At 44.1% G+C, this 18,147-nt stretch overlaps 1 long non-coding RNA gene and 1 other non-coding gene across 4 annotated transcripts in view; one reads left to right on the top strand and one right to left on the bottom strand.

Moving 5' to 3' along the window:
• The window catches only part of LOC102564556 (uncharacterized), a 200,689-nt gene that overhangs the window by 165,228 nt on the left and 17,314 nt on the right, over window positions 1-18,147 (top strand). The gene's annotated exons all lie outside the window — the stretch shown is intronic.
• Window positions 3,967-4,074, bottom strand: LOC132249747 (U6 spliceosomal RNA). Its single transcript, XR_009461299.1, has one exon. It is a non-coding gene; the product is annotated as a U6 spliceosomal RNA (small nuclear RNA).

Genomic DNA, 18,147 nt, shown 5'->3' on the forward strand with positions numbered 1-18,147 from the left:
CAGGTCTCCCTTCTTGGGCAGCAGGGTCAGCACCGCTCGGCGGCAGCTAATCGGCAAGACCTTGTCGGCGAGGCTCTCCTGGAAAACGCGCAGGAGGCTGGGGCCGAGGAGAGGCCAGAAGGTCTTGTAGAACTCGGCAGGCAGCCCGTCGAGGCCCGGGGCTTTGCCGGAGGCGAGGCCGGCCGTGGCGGCCGCCAGCTCTTCCAGGGACAAGTCCCGCTCCAGCTCGCCGGCCTCCAGGGCATCGAGACGCGGTAGGCCCTCGTGGAGTTCCCGCGTGGCCTCGGGGCACGACGGCTCGGCCGCAAACAGGTCGCGATAGAAGGCGACGGCACGTTCGCGGACTTCGCCCGGCTCTGTAATGACCCGGCCCTCAGGAGTCTTGAGATGGTCCAAGACTTTGCTCGCTGCCCGCCGCCGCTCCAGGTCGAAAAAGAAGCGGGTCGGGGCGTCGGTTTCCACCAGCTCCTGGCAGCGGGCGCGGATCCTCGCGCCGCGGGCCGCGCTCTCCGCCAAGTCGCGCAGGCATTTCCTGCGGAGCCGGAGGCTCTCGCTCAGTGCCGCGTCGCTGCCAGTGGCCAGCAGAGCAGCCTCGAGCTCCGCCACGTCCTCCTCCAACTCCCGGACACGGCGGCGCGTCTCGTTCGCGGCCAGCTGGGTGTACTGCTGGCAGAAGGCTCGGGTCTGGACCTTGCCCACGTCCCACCACAGCTTCCAGGAGGAGTGGCTCGGTCTCGCAGCCTCCCACCTCCGCCAAAAGTGGGCAAAACAGTCCCGGAAATAAGAGTCCTGGAGCAGACTAATGTTCAAACACCAATACGGTGCCCGTGCACAGGCTCTCCCCGGCAGGCTCAGTTCGCTGAAGGCCAGGCCATGATCTGATAGACCCGAGGGAGCGATGCGGCTGCTGCGCAGGAGTGGCAGGTGGTGCCTGGTGATATAAAGGCGGTCGAGGCGAGCCATGGTGAGACCGCCGGCACTCGTCTTGGCCCAGGTGTACTGGCGCGCATCGGGATGCAGGGCTCGCCAGACGTCCACGAGGTCTGCCCCCTCCAGGGCAGCTTGCAGCTTGCGAGCGGAGGGCAGGTGGGGCTCAGGCCCTGTGCGGTCGAGGCACGGGGCAGTGGTGCAATTGAAATCGCCCCCGAGGAGGAGCAGGTCATCATCCTCGCTAGCGTCGCGCAGGAGGGCAGCCAAGCTCTCAAAGAAAGCGACCCTCTCCTGGCCATCGGAGGGCGCGTAGATGTTGACGAGCAGCAGACGGTGTTGCGCGAGGGTGACGCGGACGGTCAGCAGGCGGCCGGGGACGACCTCCCGCGGCACCGCCGCGTCAAGCTGCAGCTGCGGCGATAAGAGTGTCGCGACCCCCGCGCGGAGGCTGGTGCCGTGGCTCAGGAACACCTGTCCTCGCCAGGCAGCCCGCCAGGCCGCCTGGTTGAACCTGTCAGAGTGGGTCTCTTGTAGGAAGGCGATGGCCAGCCTCTTCTGTCGCAGGAGCTCCAGGACGGCCTCGCGCTTCACCGCGTCTCGACAGCCGTTGACGTTGAAGGTGCCAATGGTTGTGGCTGCCATGGGGGTGGGTGTGGGAGAGGAGGAGCAAAGCAGAGTGCGGGTGGAAGAGCGAGCACCCAAGAGCAGAGCAAGGCAATACAGACAGGTCAGGGAAGGCCTACCGTGCCCTACTCTAGTCGAGGGACCCGCCCAGGCCCCACTCCACTCTCACCCTCTGGGCAAGCTTGTCCAGACGGTAGGCCATCTGACGTGTGCCCCGATCTTGCTTCATGAGCTTGACTGCCGCCCTGGCAGCCTTGACAAACACTTTGGGGTCCGCACACCACTGGGTGATGTGCCCCGCTACATTTTTCTGCCCCTTGGTTAGCTTCAGCAAGGACAGGAGTCCCCCATAGTCAGGAGAGACCCAGGGGGGCTCCGCCAGCTTGGGGTGGATGTTGCCTACGGAAGAGCGGCGAGGCCGCACCCCCGGCGGGAGCTCGCCCGCAACTGCAGCGTCGACCCCCTCGATGTCCAGGCACATCAGCCGCCTCTCGTCGTCCGAGTCGAGGACCGGCTCCGCGAGGACATTCCCTGTCTTCTTGGGGGGGGAGGGGCCATCCCGCTCACGACGTCTCTTGCGAGACTCCGAGAGCTGGATCTCCATCTCGCTAACGTCCCCATCTGCTCCGGTAGGCTGGGGCGTGACCAAAGGGGCAGCGGGCTCTCCCGCCACCCCCGGGGCCAGGCCACCGGAAGAGAGACATTCGCCACTATCCCTGCTGCCGCCTGACTCCGGGGGCTGGGGGACAGGCGAGGGGAGGGGGACCCCTGAAGGCCCCTCCCCCCCACCCGCTAAGTCTGCCTCGTCGGTGGCTACATCCGACGGGGTGGGTGGTGCGGCAGCCGGAACGGGGTCCGGCTCTGTAGTGGGGGGGTCCTCGGCACTGGCCGAGGAGGGGTCTGTCAGGGATGGGGTGTCCTGAGAGGCCCCCCTCATCTCCCTCTCTTTTTCGGGTGGTAGGGAGGATGCCCGAGCCCCATCATCCGATGAGGCTCCAGCACCGCAGTCCCCGGCCACCCCAGCCACTTCGACCGGGGCAGGCAGGGGGCAAGGGGAGGCGTCCGCCTCTCCACCTGGTGGGGCTGCCGCACCGAGGGCAGGGGGCACCACAGACGGGGGAGGGGGCGGTGGGGCCATGGTAATAGCACCAGCCCCTCGGCTGGACGATGGCTTCCCGCTGGAGACCCCGGTCCCCTGAGATGGAATGGGGGGGGAAGGAGGTCGGGAGGAAGAGCTCCCAGCCTCCCTGGGCCTGCCGCGTGCCCCAGAGGTCGACGCGCCGTCTCTCGGCGCTGCCGCAGGCGGCGATGGTCCGGCCGCCTTGCTCCGAGGGCACTGCGCGGCCAGGTGGGAGGAGCCCCCGCACTTGAAGCACGTGGTCTCTCCCACAGACAGATAGATAATAAACCGCCGCCCCTCGAGCGTGAGGCTCAGGGAGCGAGGCAGCGACTGGGGGCCCTCCTTGAGGAGCATGAAGACCTGCCTCCGAAAGGACAGGACGTGCTTGCCCTGAGGGTTCTTGTTTCCCATCGGCAGGCGGCGAAAAGGACTCGCAGGAAGCCCATAGGCCTCGAGTCCCCTGGCCAGCTCCCGATTGGAAACGTGCGGTGGGACGTTGGAGATCACCACCCTCACTGCCTGAGTCTCTAGGGGCGTGACAGGGTAGTGGACGCCCGCAATGTCCAGGCCCTCCGCACACACCCTGTCAACCAAGGCGGGCTTGCTCAAATAGATCATCGGGACCGTGTTCACGCGCCCCGCGTAGCGGATGGTACGCCATCCCAGGAGGGCGGCCAGAGCCTCCACGCAAGCCTCGAGCCCCACATGGAGAGGGGCATGAACCCTCAGGCCATGAGACAGTGGGAGGTCCTGAGAGACATCCTCATGCCAGCTGCCAGGCGTAGGAGCCGCCATTCCTCGCCAGGACAGGGTTAAACTGCGAAGCGCAGCAAAAAAAAAAAAAAAAGCCTCAGGCTGACAGGGGGGACTGGGACTGGGAGGGGGCTGGAAACGCCCCAAAATCGGCCTGAGGGGGGGCAGAGCAACCCTGCAGGGGCTCAGGGCAAGCCCCAAGGCAGGGGCAGATGGCAGGGACCAAGGGAAGGGGCCCTGGAGGAGGGAGGCAGCAGAAATCAAAGGGACAACTCAGGCGGGGGTGGGGGAGGGGCAGAGGCAAACGAGGCTGCCAGAGCCCAGGGGAAAAAGGCTCAGAAAGTGGGGGGAAGGGGCAGGGAGGGGGTCCCCAGGGACAGGGTGGGGAGAGGCAAGGGGTTTTTTGGGGGGGGGGACAGGAAAAGGGGGGCAGGGAGTGCGAGGCAACGAGCTGAAAGCACCTGAGCTGGAGGAGCTTAGAAGGGCTTCAGCTGTCGGCGGCCATCTTGAAAGAAAGAAAGAAAGAAAGAAAGAAAGAAAGAAAGAAAGAACGCTTCACGAATTTGCGTGTCATCCTTGCGCAGGGGCCATGCTAAGCTTCTCTGTATCGTTCCAATTTTAGTATATGTGCTGAAAGAAAGAAAGACAGACAGACAGACAGACAGACAGACTGGCCTGTTTGGATAGAGATAGGGATAGAGATATCTATCTATCTATCTATCTATCTATCTATCTATCTATCTATCTATCTATCTATCTATCTATCTATCTATCTATCTCAGAAGTTTTATTCCAAACTATTTTTCAAATGAAAAATTTGTCAAAAATGGCCTTGTCTTGCAAGCAATTTTGACAAATCAGCCTTTACAGGGAGATATGTTTAACTGAAAATTCCTACCCAGCTTTACTAATTACAGAACTTTTGTGTGTTCTGTAGCACATGGGCCACAGCCTGTTGTTACCTTGTTCCTCTCAAGAAATAAAAAAGTTAAATTATCCATCCTGTATCTACGTGGATAAAAAGTGGTGACATGAGGCCTTGTCCTCCTACATTTGTTTTCATAGGAAACTACACCCAACTGCAAATGTAAACATTTCTTCAGTCTATTAATATTATCTGAAACATTTCACTATATAAATTAAATAAATTGCAGTCATTATCTTTTTGCCTGAAACTCTGTTCTGAAAGCAAAATGAAGCTATTCAACAAAACACATCCAATTGGCTGGGGAAAGCTCTAATCTGTCTCTCCTTGATTAAGCTAATGCTTTCCCACAAAAGTTAGCCTTGGGCTCTGTGGTGTAGTCACTGAATCATGCTTCTTTTGTCTTTAACTTTTTTGTAAAGAAAAAAAAGCAAAATATTGAACTAGGAGAGGTTACTAGGGTTACTGTACCTTGGCTACTGTTGATGAGAAAAATGGTAAGTGTTTGGCACCATAATTTGGCACCATAATTTGTTGGGTGAAAGCGTTCATGGCAACAGAGGGGAGGAAAGGGAGGGCTCTGGTTCACCGTGCACTCTCTCTTTGTAGGTTATACTAAAAGCCAATTTATTGTTGTATCTATGTTGAGTTTGTTTTAAAGAATGTCAGAGTGTAACTGATTATTTTTCCCAAAATATGGGTGGGTGGTCACTTTAACCTGCAAGGGCTTGGTTCTGAAGTCAATAGCACATGGAACAAAATGCTACTTGGTAGAATTAAGGTATTAAAATCTGACCCTTAATATAGCACCACAGAGAATTTGTCAGAAATCTAAAATACAGTACAAACTTCCGGGACTCTTCCCCTGCTCTGTGGTTTTTCTCCATACTTCTTTTTTGCTATCTTTATCCCTTTCTCTTTTTATGTCTCATTATTTCTCTTTCCATTTTGTTTGCCTGTTTCCCTTGCTCTAATATCTCTTCTGTACGTCTTTCTTTTCCCCCACTGCCAACAAACCCTTTTCCTTTTCCTTTTAATCTTTTTCTCCTTTCCCTTCTCCTCCATGGAGGGTTTGATTTCCCCTAAAAAGGCAATGCTTCTTGGTAGAGTGTCTAGAAACTTGGAGGACCTCTAAATCTCTAATTAGGCTGAAAGAACAGAAACTATGCTATGCAGTAAAGTGGGATTAGGAAGTGACTATCATTTTTAATTTTTTTAGTAGCTGTCTAGGATTTTTGCTGAGATATGAGACATAAAGGTTAAAATACTTGGACTTAAATCCTCTGATTCATCACAGTTGAATGTCAAGCAGTTGCCTCAGCAAAACTCATGACCAGGATTCTAACAAAGTTAAGCAGAGAAAAAATGCAGTTTTCAGTGGCTATTTTGGATAGAGAACCCCTTCTTGATAAAATTAATGAATTGATGGACCCATTAGTTGCTGTGTCAAAACCTCCCTAGGAGGCTTAAAACAATGCCATTCTTGAAATACATTCCCCATGGTGAAGTGGCATTTGCCAAGAGTTTACTTGTTGCCATGCTTTAGGTTAAAAATTTGGTGGGGATGTGGATCAGATTGGGCCTGCGAGTCAGAGCACTGGAGAATGGAGCCTGGTGGATTCAGTAAATATTTTTTATTTTCTTTTTATTATGATCAGGGTTCAGTAGAAATTAGCATAGTTCCATTGACTTAAAGTAATGCAGATGTATACCTGCCAAGAATCTGAAGTGAAAAGTATGAAATCTGATGTTTAGTTGAGGGGAGTAAAGGGGAGTGGATATGAGAGAGAGAGAGCACACATTAAGGGTCTCTGTTGTTAAAAATGAACACCAAGAAAATGTCTTCTCTGCCTTTGAATCACATTAGGGAGTGCTATACATCATGCTGACTCCACACACTACATCTTGAAATATATGTAGTCTCCCTTCAGTGTGGTGCTGGTGGACATATACCAATAAGCACACCCCAGCCAGAGAACATGTGGCATGAGTACACTGTCTTTTAAAGGGGCATTTCTGGGGGTGTAGCTCATGGAACAAGTTGGTACCTAAAGAAAACTTCAGGAATCCTGAACTCTGTGGAGAATTTCCTATTCGGAGCAAATCCATCATTTTGTCTCTGTATTATTTCTAAATGCAATGCAAAGCATATGGCTTTTTGCACTCTATTTTCACCATAACTAAAATTCAAATGAAGCTGTACATATTTTGCATGTCACTACTGCTTTGCGCTTGTAATTTGTAAATCATACATGTGTGTGTTTCTGAATCCAAGGCTATAACCCTGATCATTTATTTCAAAAACCAAAAATCTGTGTCACTTTTGCTAAAGGATTCTCCCTTTAATTGGCCACAGTAAAAGGTCTTTTAGCTCCTTTCTAGACCAGTTGCTAGGGATCAGAATCATACATATGTTCACTCTTGCATACTGGGCACCTACCTAGCCTCACTTGCAAAGGTACAGTGCTAATAGATTTGATTCAATTGGGTGTGGGAGATATTAACCATCAGCCCTATTAACATTTAACCACATCTTTGCATTCCTGCATTTGAAACTTTTGGCCTGAATGGCTCACTTGGGTTACACAAGAATCAATAGCACAGCCAGGAGTAGAGCTCACGTTCCCTTGACTTTTATTTATTCCCATAGCTAAATATTATGAGAGAGTATGGTCTGTCTTTAAAATTGTTTTGTAACTGTCATTATGGGTGACCTCTGCAACTGTCCACAGTGCTTATGGTTATCTAAGGCTCTTTTCTGAGCAAGAAGAGCTTCTGTTCCTGTACCAAATACTTATTGTTCTATAGCTCCATTGAATTAAAAGAAAAGATCAGGAGTTTTATGTATCTTTATTTAAAGTGCATGTATTACCACAGTGTGAAGACCTTCAGGGAAATGTAAATATAATACAGATACATTCTTTCTCAGTGTGCTTGATACTGACCCTTTTGTATGTACCAATCACCTGACTTTTTACTGGTTGATAAGCAGGACTAGAAAGTCACTCTTCTCAGCCTGTATTGTGTACAAGTTATTACAAAGATCCATTAAGTGAAAATACATAATAAGAGAAAAGACATTTATGAAAAGCCTATGTAGCCCAGGTCAGTGTGGGTCTTACAAATATTTCATGGGGTCAAATTAATCATATGTGCAACAGTCCCTAAGCCTTTGAATTCTAGTTGCACGCCTACCGGTCGATCAAAGAAATCATCTCTATTCAGGGAGTGTGAAAGCCCATTGATTTCCAGTAGGATTTTTAACATGGGTAAAGTTAAGAAAAAATTACCGTAAACATGTTCTAGGTACTTCTGTGAGACTTATTTTATCAGCCATGACTGTATCCCAGTGAAATATGCGCTTCTCACATAGCCTTAATGTGGAATGCTTGTTTTAGTGCAACACATATGCAATATATGTGTTTGTAACATGTATGATCCACATGGATGAAATAAGAAATGAATGATGAATCTTGGCATGGTCACACTTGGACCCATTCATTTATTTTAGTAGAGAGAACAAAACACATGAAAATATAGCAACTGAAGGTTTAGTTGTCTGAACACTGAACAAAGCACTGGAGAATGTGTGTATATGACCTATTGCCTTTTTTGCACCCGAACTTCTAAGATTTCAGGATTCTAAGATTCAATATGGCAGTAGCCATATTGAAATGGATGCAGCAAGGATTCATATTTGAATATGTACATTTTTACAGCAGTGTGCTTACATATATAAAGCCCCCACACTTGTTCAGGCTAATAATGCAGGTGGAAGCCCAGGAAGCAGTTAACAGTTTAAGGAACTTGCATTTTGTGTGTGCAATGGTGGCTGGTGCACTGACTTTTGAGGCACATATGTTATACAAAGCCAGTTTTTCAAAGTTCACACCAGTACTTGGGATCAGAATTCAGGTTAACAGAATCTAGTTACTCTTATGCTGTGTGCAATTGTGCTAATACTGCCCTCTCCTAATTCATCCTAGGATCTCATTTTATTTTTTCATGGCCATATCACATCACTGGGTGCATCTACACAAAACACTAACTGTACAATAGCCTAATTCTACTGTGCAGTAGTGTACTGTGCAAAAACCATGCTAATACACTACTGCGTAGTAGTATTAGGCTACTGTGCAGTTAGCGTCACTAAAAAGCCATGCACCGGTGCTACTGTGCAGTAGTGCCAGTTACTGTTCATTGATTTCGTACTTAGTTATACAAGTACTAAACTTAATGCACAGTAACTATGGTACATTAATGAATGTGTAGCCATGCCTACTGGCTCATAGCCATCCTATGGTCAACCAATGCATTCATCCTCACCTCAGCCATCTTTAACAGATCAGCTCTTAGTTTATTGCATAAATTCTTGCTATTTCTTATTATTAATCCCTAAATTCCCATTATTAGTCCCTAACTACTTGACCTTGCAGCTCATCTTGTTGAATTTTCATCTCATTTATACCACTCTGGTCCTCAAGGTCATCCCATTCTTTCTATATGACATTTCTGCCCTCTTCCATGTTGGCAATTCTTTCCAACTTTATCTCATCAAAAATAGAAATGTTAACTAAATTGAGGAACTCCACTAGGATCCTGCCTCCAGCATGCTACTTTTCCTTTCAGCATTATTGGTTATAATCTTAGCTCAGGGGGTTTCAACCTTTTGGGATCATTGTACTGCTGCCGAGCGGGCGGGGGATGGGGAGTGTGGCCGGACACAGAATGACAGCAGCCACTGCATGTGAGCTTCCCCCGCCCCTCTAGGGCCTTCTCAAGTACCCTTGGGGGTATGCATACCCCCGGCTGACAACCCCTGTTTAGCCAATTCCTTATCTACCTTATTGTTCTTATATCCTGGTCTTCTCTGGTTAAATTAATAATTTTCTACCTGGTGCCATATTAAATACTTTACTTAAATCCATGTAGATTAGATCTATTGGATTTTCTTTGCAAAGAATATCAGTTATCTGGTTATTCTGGAGCAAGCTACCTTTGTTAAACTCATGTTGCATTTTATCCCATCTTCCTTTTACTTCCATGACTAATTATTTTTCCACTTAAATTCTGTCCTAAAGCTTTTCTTACTACTGAGGTCAGACGAATGTCTCGCTAATTGCCTAGTTTATATTATCTGATAAACAAAGAACAAGACAGCACTAGTTTTTTACTTTATGTACTTATCAGATATCATCTACCCTCACCCCTATAGAAGTTGGATTCCTATGGCACTGTCCTATATTAAATGGGAACACCCTTTTGAAAGGCTGTTATTTTGGAGGAAGGCATATTATACAGGGAACTGGAAAGGAGTTGCTGAGCTAGGAGGAAGAGAAGAGATCAGTGAATTAGGGCAATGTTTCCCTTTCCATGGTTCATGGGCAACATGCTGCCCATCAGACCCTCCAATGATTCTTGCTGCCACAGGAAATTAAAATGTTAGCACTGAAATTGAAAGGGCAGCAAGGTATGATGTTATCTGCAATGTGTTACTTCCTTGATAGTATTATCCATGGGCCAGAGAAGGTTGGAAACAACTGAGTCAGTGACATCAAATCCTTTTTTGAGATCAGGATACAAGATTAAGACTTAGCTTCTGGACTAAAGAGATTAGATAACAGAGGTCAGAGTTAAGAAACTAACATATGGCAAATATCTACAATCCCTTGAACAAGTACAATTTACACACATTTGTACTTTAGGCTGCTGACAGATGTTTATTTTAAGACAGAATGGGATCTGATCCCAAGAATCATTGCTCCTGCCATGCACATGTGCCATCCACACAGTTGTGGGGTGGGGATCAGATCCCAGTTGTGAATGCAGGGCCAAGTTTAAACTATCACTGGCAAGTTGAAAGCTGGGTGCCTGACAATCAGCTGATTGTTGGCTGGCTCCAGGACTGCAGCAGGGCTTAAACTGGCTGGTAAGGTTCCTGGAGCTGGTAGATGACTAATCAATTGTGGGCCAGCAGCAAGCTGTTTGTTGGTTCACAGAGACTATGCTGGGGCTGATTTGAACCCCAGTGCAGTCCTGATCCAGCTGACAATCAGTTGATTGTTGGCCAGTAGGGATTGCATTGGAGCTAGTTAGGATCCTGGTGCGGTCCTGACCCAGCCGTATGTTTAGTTTAATGTGTGATGGAACACATCCATAAAAATATTGACCATTGTTTGGGTAATACAGGTAGTCCTCGGCTTACAACATTTTGAGTTACAACGTTTTGCACTTACAACATTTCTAAATTGACACCGTTTCAACTTTATGACGTAAGTTTCGACTTTACAATACCTGAACTGATGTGATGCCATGCCAGCAAACAAGTCACTGTGTCACCTATCTCCCTGGAGAACATCTGTCCAAACTTCTTTGGACACTTTCTTTAAGAAAGCAGACAAGACTCCAGAAAAACCTGCAGCCATGACTCCCGAGGAGACTCCAGCCAAGAACCCTTCAAAAAGTCCAACCACGAGCCTTTCAAAAAATCCAGCCAAGTCACCTCAAAGTAGTCCTTCCAAATCAATATGATTGCTATTTACAATATAAATACATTAATGTAGCTACATTACGCATCTATAATTGATATGAGTACAAAATTCTGGGGTATTTTTGGTGAAAACAAGGTATCGGGCCTTGGTTCAGGAACCTATTTTATAGCATTGTTTCCTATGGGAAAATTGGCTCTGAGTTGCAATGTTTCGACTTAAGGCACCGTTTTCAGGAACCAATTGTGTCATAAGTCTGAGGACTGCCTGTATTACTAAAAATGTAATATTATATAATTGTGTTATATGCAATGTGTTAATTACCCATTTTTGCATAATGTTACTTAATAATGTGTGTGTCTATACACACACACACATATACACATATATATACACTATTGAGTAATATTACACAAAATTGGGTAATATTTTTTGTGGCTGCTTTTCCTTTTTGTGGCACCATTAATTGCCTGAACACGTGGCTGCATTCATGTTTAAGAGTAAGACATGAGTATGACACTAATTACATCCTAAATATAACGACAACCAAGGTCTGTAGAAACATGATGAAAGGACAGCATCCCAAATTATTAGATAGGTAGAGATTTCCTCCCTTAAAGAGTCCTCAAATGTTATTAGAAAAATGTAGGTGCTTTCTATCATATCCTACATATAAGGGGGGATACCTTTAATTTCTTTCTTTTTCCATGACTGCTTGTGCTCTGGTACACAACACCTTCCTGCAAATTGGCCTGAATGGGCACTAATCTGGGAGGCAAAAATAAATATAAATAGAATTTGTCCCTGGTGGAAGTAGATATATTTTCAGTCTGATAGTTTAAAAAATAAATGAAACTTTAAAAAAAGGGGACATTTATAAGTCGACTTTAGATAAACTCTCCTCCAGTAATGGGCTATTTATAACAGATTGGGAGAAATGCCTAGTGTATTAACTGAGTATTCCTTAGGGCTTTTAATCCCAAACATAGCATTTTACACAACTGTTTCAAGGTCAACTAACTGGCAGATATTTCTGATATTTCAAAGGAGTCTGAGCTGACCAGATTAAACTGACTTTGGTGTTTGTCAGTCTGTATTTAAGCTTTTTTTTTTAAACTGTGTTTCTTTAAGAAACTTTTCAAAAGTTAAATCCAAATAAAAACAATGATAACATTTAAATGAAGTCAGGTGAACTTAGACATCTGAGCTGTCAGTTTAAACAAGTGCCAACAGGTCTTTCCTAAATTGCCTTGTGAAAGCAATTTTGACTTCTTGTAATAATAATGATATATTTTTGCCTACACAAATTAAGATACTGCAGAGCAAAGAGCCCCATAAAAACACAAACTTGTCCCCCTAGGCAGTGTTTCTGGGCACCTGAGTGGTATTTACTGCTATTTTTATCTGAACAGTTGTTGGGCTTTGTATCTTTTTTTCAGCATTATGTAACCATAGAGAACACTCGCAGTGCTCCTGTAAACTGAGAAAACTGATTGAAGAGGCAGTATCTACCTCACAAGTAAACCAGCAGGGGTGAGATTTTACAGTTCTTTGCAAGTGACTAGAGGCATTGCATAACAAAAGATATTTAGCTTAGACATTTAAGAAGTGATATATTAGTAACTTGCATTACATTCTAGATGTATCTACACTTGATGCTACATTGCCATAGCAATGCACTACGGTGACAAAGCATCCACAGGAGGCACAGCACCAGCAGTTCCTTTGCCGTAGCGATGTGCTCCCCCGGCAGAACGCACTGCTACAGCGAAGTAGCTGATAAAAATAACCATGCACCATGCATACGGCACAGTATGAGCTGTTACTGTGTCGTGATTTAATACTTCCTTTTGGAAGCACTAAAGGAAGTACCAAAAGGGAATACTAAATCACGGCGCAGTGACAACGTCGCCATAGCAACAAATGGAGACGTGCCCTCTGTATCTGTGTTTGGGAGCATTTTTCATAGTTGTCTCCTCCTTAAAAACTGACTGGCACCAGATTTTAACAGGAATGACTTATATTCCCTGAAGGGGACCTGCAGTTTATAGAATGAAATGCTGGGGGCAGGAAGGTTAAATCACTTTGAGTTGTGTTTATATAGACTTTATGTTGTAATTAACATAATATATTATGTAAGTCACAGTATAATAACACTTTTTAACATATAATTTTTTTTCATTCAACATGCTTTCTGAAAAGCTCAGAGGTAACATTTCTGAGCCTGCATTTAGGTTTAATTAAATAAATGAGGGAATGTTTGAAATGATTCTGATTTGTTTACAACTGTTTAAGCCACAACTACATACAGGGCATATTGGCATAAACATGCATCTATGAGTATGTATATACATGTGTGTATGATTGAATATATTTGTAAACTATGTATGTATGTGCATATGCTTGCAGAGTTTACTTATTTAGATGTTTTGCAAATTTATATCTCAACATATTTATATTTACATATGTGCACATATGTACTTACATGAGCTGGAGACAGTGATCTCACTAGCACATACCAAGGGCCACTCAAAGCAGACTGTATTACATTCTTTCGGAGCATATTATGCATGGAATAGGAGTATCATGCTTTATATCTATGCTCCCTAGCACCGTCTGATGACAGTGCTGACTTTCTCAATGTATCTTCCAGTCAGCAAAAATGAGTATACTCTAATGCAGCGGTTCTCAAAATCTGGCAGATTACACACCACCAATGTAAAATGATACAACATTAAATACCCCACTATCAGAAAATTCAGACTCTGGTTACAGCAGCTATAGTGAGTTGCCCTGCTATAAGCCCTACCCCTCAAAGCTGTAATACTGTTTTGTCTCACAGGATTGTGGTGTGACTTGATTCATCTTTTTAAATTGGGGCTAGATGGAAGTCATCAGAGCAGAAAGTATTGTGAATTAAAAGCAGTGGGATGATTTTTTTTTCAGAGACTGCATGGAATAATTTATTTTATATAGGAGCCACTTACAATAGTTGTTACCAAAATTGAAACAGTATGAACTCTATTCTGGGCACTTCTAAGATAAAGAAGTTATGTTGAAATTATCGCCTCCTTGCTGAGGGCTTGTGCACTTTAATCAGCCAGTGATAGGCCATCTACTAAGTAGGGATTTTCCATTACATCCAGCAATTACAGACAACTGACATTTGATTATAATAACCAGCAAACTTTCATGAAATAAATTATACCTGTGTACGTTTCATAACACTATGCCTCGCCCTTGCCTGGAATGTATCAGTGCTATGCAAGGGCTAGGAGAGGTTCTGTAGGTGGCAAATAAAATTATTTGAAATAAAGATTATAGAACTTTTCAAAAATAGTATAAGTATTCATATATTGTTTGTGAGAAAAATTTAGAAGTGCTTATACATCTAATTTTATGCATCTAAAAGCACGTATGTGGCCTATTTTATGCAAGTAAAATAGCAAAGGATGTACAATCAACCTTCCCTATTTGTGCACCGATTAAAAACCTGCCTACTTAACCTACTAGCTTCTCTAGGTCTGGTTCTGCACTATCTTGCCTTTTGCCTAGTCTGCTGTCAGGGAATTGAAACCATAGCCAGATCAGAATCTTTTGGCACTAATTGTATACAGATATGCACAAAGGGAAAATTGTGCTGTTGTTTGGCACAGCAGCACCTTAGATATGTATATGCAAAACTGTATTTACCTGTGCAAAGTGGATATTTAATTATGGAACTATTTCTTGAAATTCGTTTGTGCAAATACAACTTGTCCAGTGATAGCAGATATTTCATGCATGCAGATAGTGTGCAAATAGACTCTCATCTCAAAATGTGTCTCTTAAAATTTGAGCATATTAACATTTGCAGAGAGCAGATGAAAAGTAGGGTGAAAAAGTCCCTTTATAAATCGGACAGCTTATTTGGCAACCCTTCTCAGTACATGGACACCTCCCACGTATCTTCAACCAGCAGCTTGTGAAGACCTCATTTCGAGACCAGAAAGGAAATACTCTCTCCCCAGCTGAGTAGCTAAGGTAGCCTACCTCCTGGGGTACTTACTTCTTTCCCACGCTACCAATTGCCCCATGGACACGGGCCATCACCATGGACAGCAGAAACAGTAGAATATTTGCCTGCCTTCATAGCCTACTTGATGGAGAAGGTGTACAAGCAATAAGCAGTGCCAGAAAATAGGAAGATGGAAAAACATAAAGTACATTGCTTGGTTGGCAACTTTCATATCTCTATTAATAGTGCTGTTTTGAATTCCTGATGGCAGGGAACTTTCTTCTACTACTTTAACAATATATACTGTACTAGGATTTGTTGTTGGTTTTTTTTTAAATGAGGCCAGAATTTGGTGAAGAATGTGAAACTGTACTTTTATACTTGGACTGGAGTTGGATGTTAAGTCTAAACGTTTGTCTCTGCAAAGACTTTATTGTGCTCACTGCTTCCAAATATGGATGGTGAGAGTACCCTGAGTTAGCCACCTTCATCAAAGGACTGTAAAAGAACTGAGAAAGGAGTAATGTCATACTGGTGTTGTCTCTAAAATGATGGCTATGTAATATACACAGAAGATTTTAAAAATTTGAGGCCCCTCTGAACCCTTACCCGCCTTGCCCTGGCCTGCCACACAGTTTTCCATCCTAACCTTCTGCTCAACTCTTTGATCTTTCTCCCCCTCCAAACAGAATTGCTCCTCTCCATTTTCCCCCACCCCTGGTTTCTGTCCCTAACATATTCTTCATTCTTGACCCTTTCTTCCCAGTGGACTTCTCAATCTTCCCTTCCACTTCCAAGATGATAGACTTGGACCCCTGGCTTCATTTCCTTCAGGGTTCTGCTTTAGTCGGCTTATGTGACAGTTCTCACTACAGCACAACCAAATTGGAAGGGGAGGGAAATGGTTGACAGAGTTCAGCTGTAGTTAGGAAATTACTACCTTATCACTTATGGCGTCTCCTGTAGCCTGGTAATGAGGGCACAACCTTTTACAAATCCACTAAGACATTCAGCTGACATAGAAATATGACTACAGAGAGCACATGGCTAGAAATGATAAGAAAGCCCCCTTCACATTCAAATTTTCTGCCTAATCCTAAGAGCATTCCTGAATATATATAACTGGAAGTGCTCTTTTACTTGTTAGCAATGCCCATGCTATTCTTATTCACTTTGAATTTAGCAGTCTTTATAACAACGGCTATTAGACTTTAGAGTTGTTTAATCTCACATGTAATAAACAACTTAACAGTTCTGACATCTGAACTCTAGAGAACCCTAAAGAACTCTTAATTGCTTCATTTAAAAAAAAAAAGCAGACCCTGCACAGAACAGATGTATAGTAATAAACTTATCTCATAGTGTCAAATGATTAAACATTGGATTCTTTTTTACATTTAAATATACAAGATTTTCCATTAAGGCACTTTGTTGACTCTGATAACAGTTTCACAACCATTAAGTTTATTTCTACAGCTATTTGTTAAACGGTAATAGGGAAAATAATAGAAACTAATTGAAAAGCAAAGCAAACAGAGCACAGCCTAGAATGTTTCAGTTAATAAGCAATAGAGATTGTATTGATTTCATTTTATAAACAACATTAATCCTCAATAACAATTAATGTGCAGACAGGTTGCTTGTTTAAGTTATCTGATAAAATAGCATAATCAGGTCCATACATTTGGGGTATTAATTTGAAAAGGATATGAGGATTCAAGAAGCTATTGATCTATTCAGTGGGGGGCTATGCTAGGGAAAAAGGCCTCTTGGTTACGTGCAGTCATTCCACTTTTCCATATCTGAAACCACTGCAGCTTAAAGATCAGCAGTGCAGAACTTCCTGCTGCTTCAAAATATTTCCAGCCTGAGTAAAAGACAAATAGTTCAGGTTCACATCTGATGATGCAACATCTCAGAAGTTGCTCCTACAGAAATGGAATGGAATGTAGTTCCCTGGCTTTACATAGGGTAGGTCTGGGACTAGAGGTGTGAATGGAAATGTCTACCCCACAAATTCAAAGGCATTTGGGCTTGAGGTTCTAATGTTGTTTGTATATCAATTAGCAACAGTAGAGTATAAAGCTCAAATTCTAAACTCATTTGTATGAACACAGCCTTTGCAGTTACTTTTCTAGTAGTTATTGAACTGTTATATGTAGTAGTCATTGTTAAAATAGGTCTTAGGGTATATTTGTATGTCTTGCTGAAGGTGCACTTGTGGCCCTGGTAAGCATACCTGTGCTAGCTTGAGTACCAATGGCAGTGAAAATGTGGCAGCAGAGACTTTAGAACAGGCTAACATGGTAGGATCCTGGCCTGAGTTGCTGAATACTAAAATATACAGTAGAGCAAGGAGTTGATGCAAGGTCTTCCCACTCCTAGCTAAATATCCTGTAGCTGGTAGACTTAGGCCTTTCTTTGGCTTAGTGACTATAAAATTATCTTATTCTTGGGTAATAAACTCTCACTGTAAAGTGTTTAATGAGCCTGGGAACCTAACTAGGTGCCTGCACTGCTTGTGGAGGTAAAGCCACCTTTGGATCAAGCCTGGATTATTGTTTAGAGAGGCTCTTAAATAAAATCCACTTATACAGAAGCCCAAGATTTTGCTAATGACAGAGAGATCATTTTAGTGTGAAACCGCTTAAATGGATCAGGTATGTTTCAGAGTCTTTTTTGATGGGAGCTGTTGGGAAGATATTATTTTAAATCTTTCCTAAAAGATGCTGAATACATTTAAAAGAATAGCTAGATCAACTAAAAGACATGAATAAAGAAGGAAAATATAGGTATTTGTAAATAAAGCACAAATTTTCCCCTTAAATGTATTACTTACATAATATTAAGATCAAAGATCGAAATGGAAACAAAACATTGAACAATATTTTTTTGTACTTTAAAAAAACCCCAACTTCTCATTCATATGTTCTTGAATTTTTTTTAAAGAAACCAGTATAAATTGTCATAATCATGAAATGACTTGGGCGTTAGCAGCAAAATATGGTTTAGAAATGAAAAAGAAACTTCATTGCAAAGAAGTTTCCCTTTATGATGAAATTTCCTGGACTTAGCACAGGAGACCTGGGGAAGATGGTAACAGAAACAAACAAATTGACAAAGCTGTTTTATAGGCAGAAATCAGCTAACAATTGGTCCTGGGTAAAAATTTCCGGTTAACTTTGCAGTCCTTGGAGTGTAGTTGACTGTCATTGATTCTAGTCAATATTTGAGTAATGCTCTTTGGCAAATCACTCCATTTGCTATTTGCTTAATCAGTGCATAATAGGCCAGTGACTCAATATTATAA

This window comes from Alligator mississippiensis, chromosome 3 (assembly GCF_030867095.1).
Source record: "Alligator mississippiensis isolate rAllMis1 chromosome 3, rAllMis1, whole genome shotgun sequence".
Lineage (NCBI taxonomy): Eukaryota > Metazoa > Chordata > Crocodylia > Alligatoridae > Alligator > Alligator mississippiensis.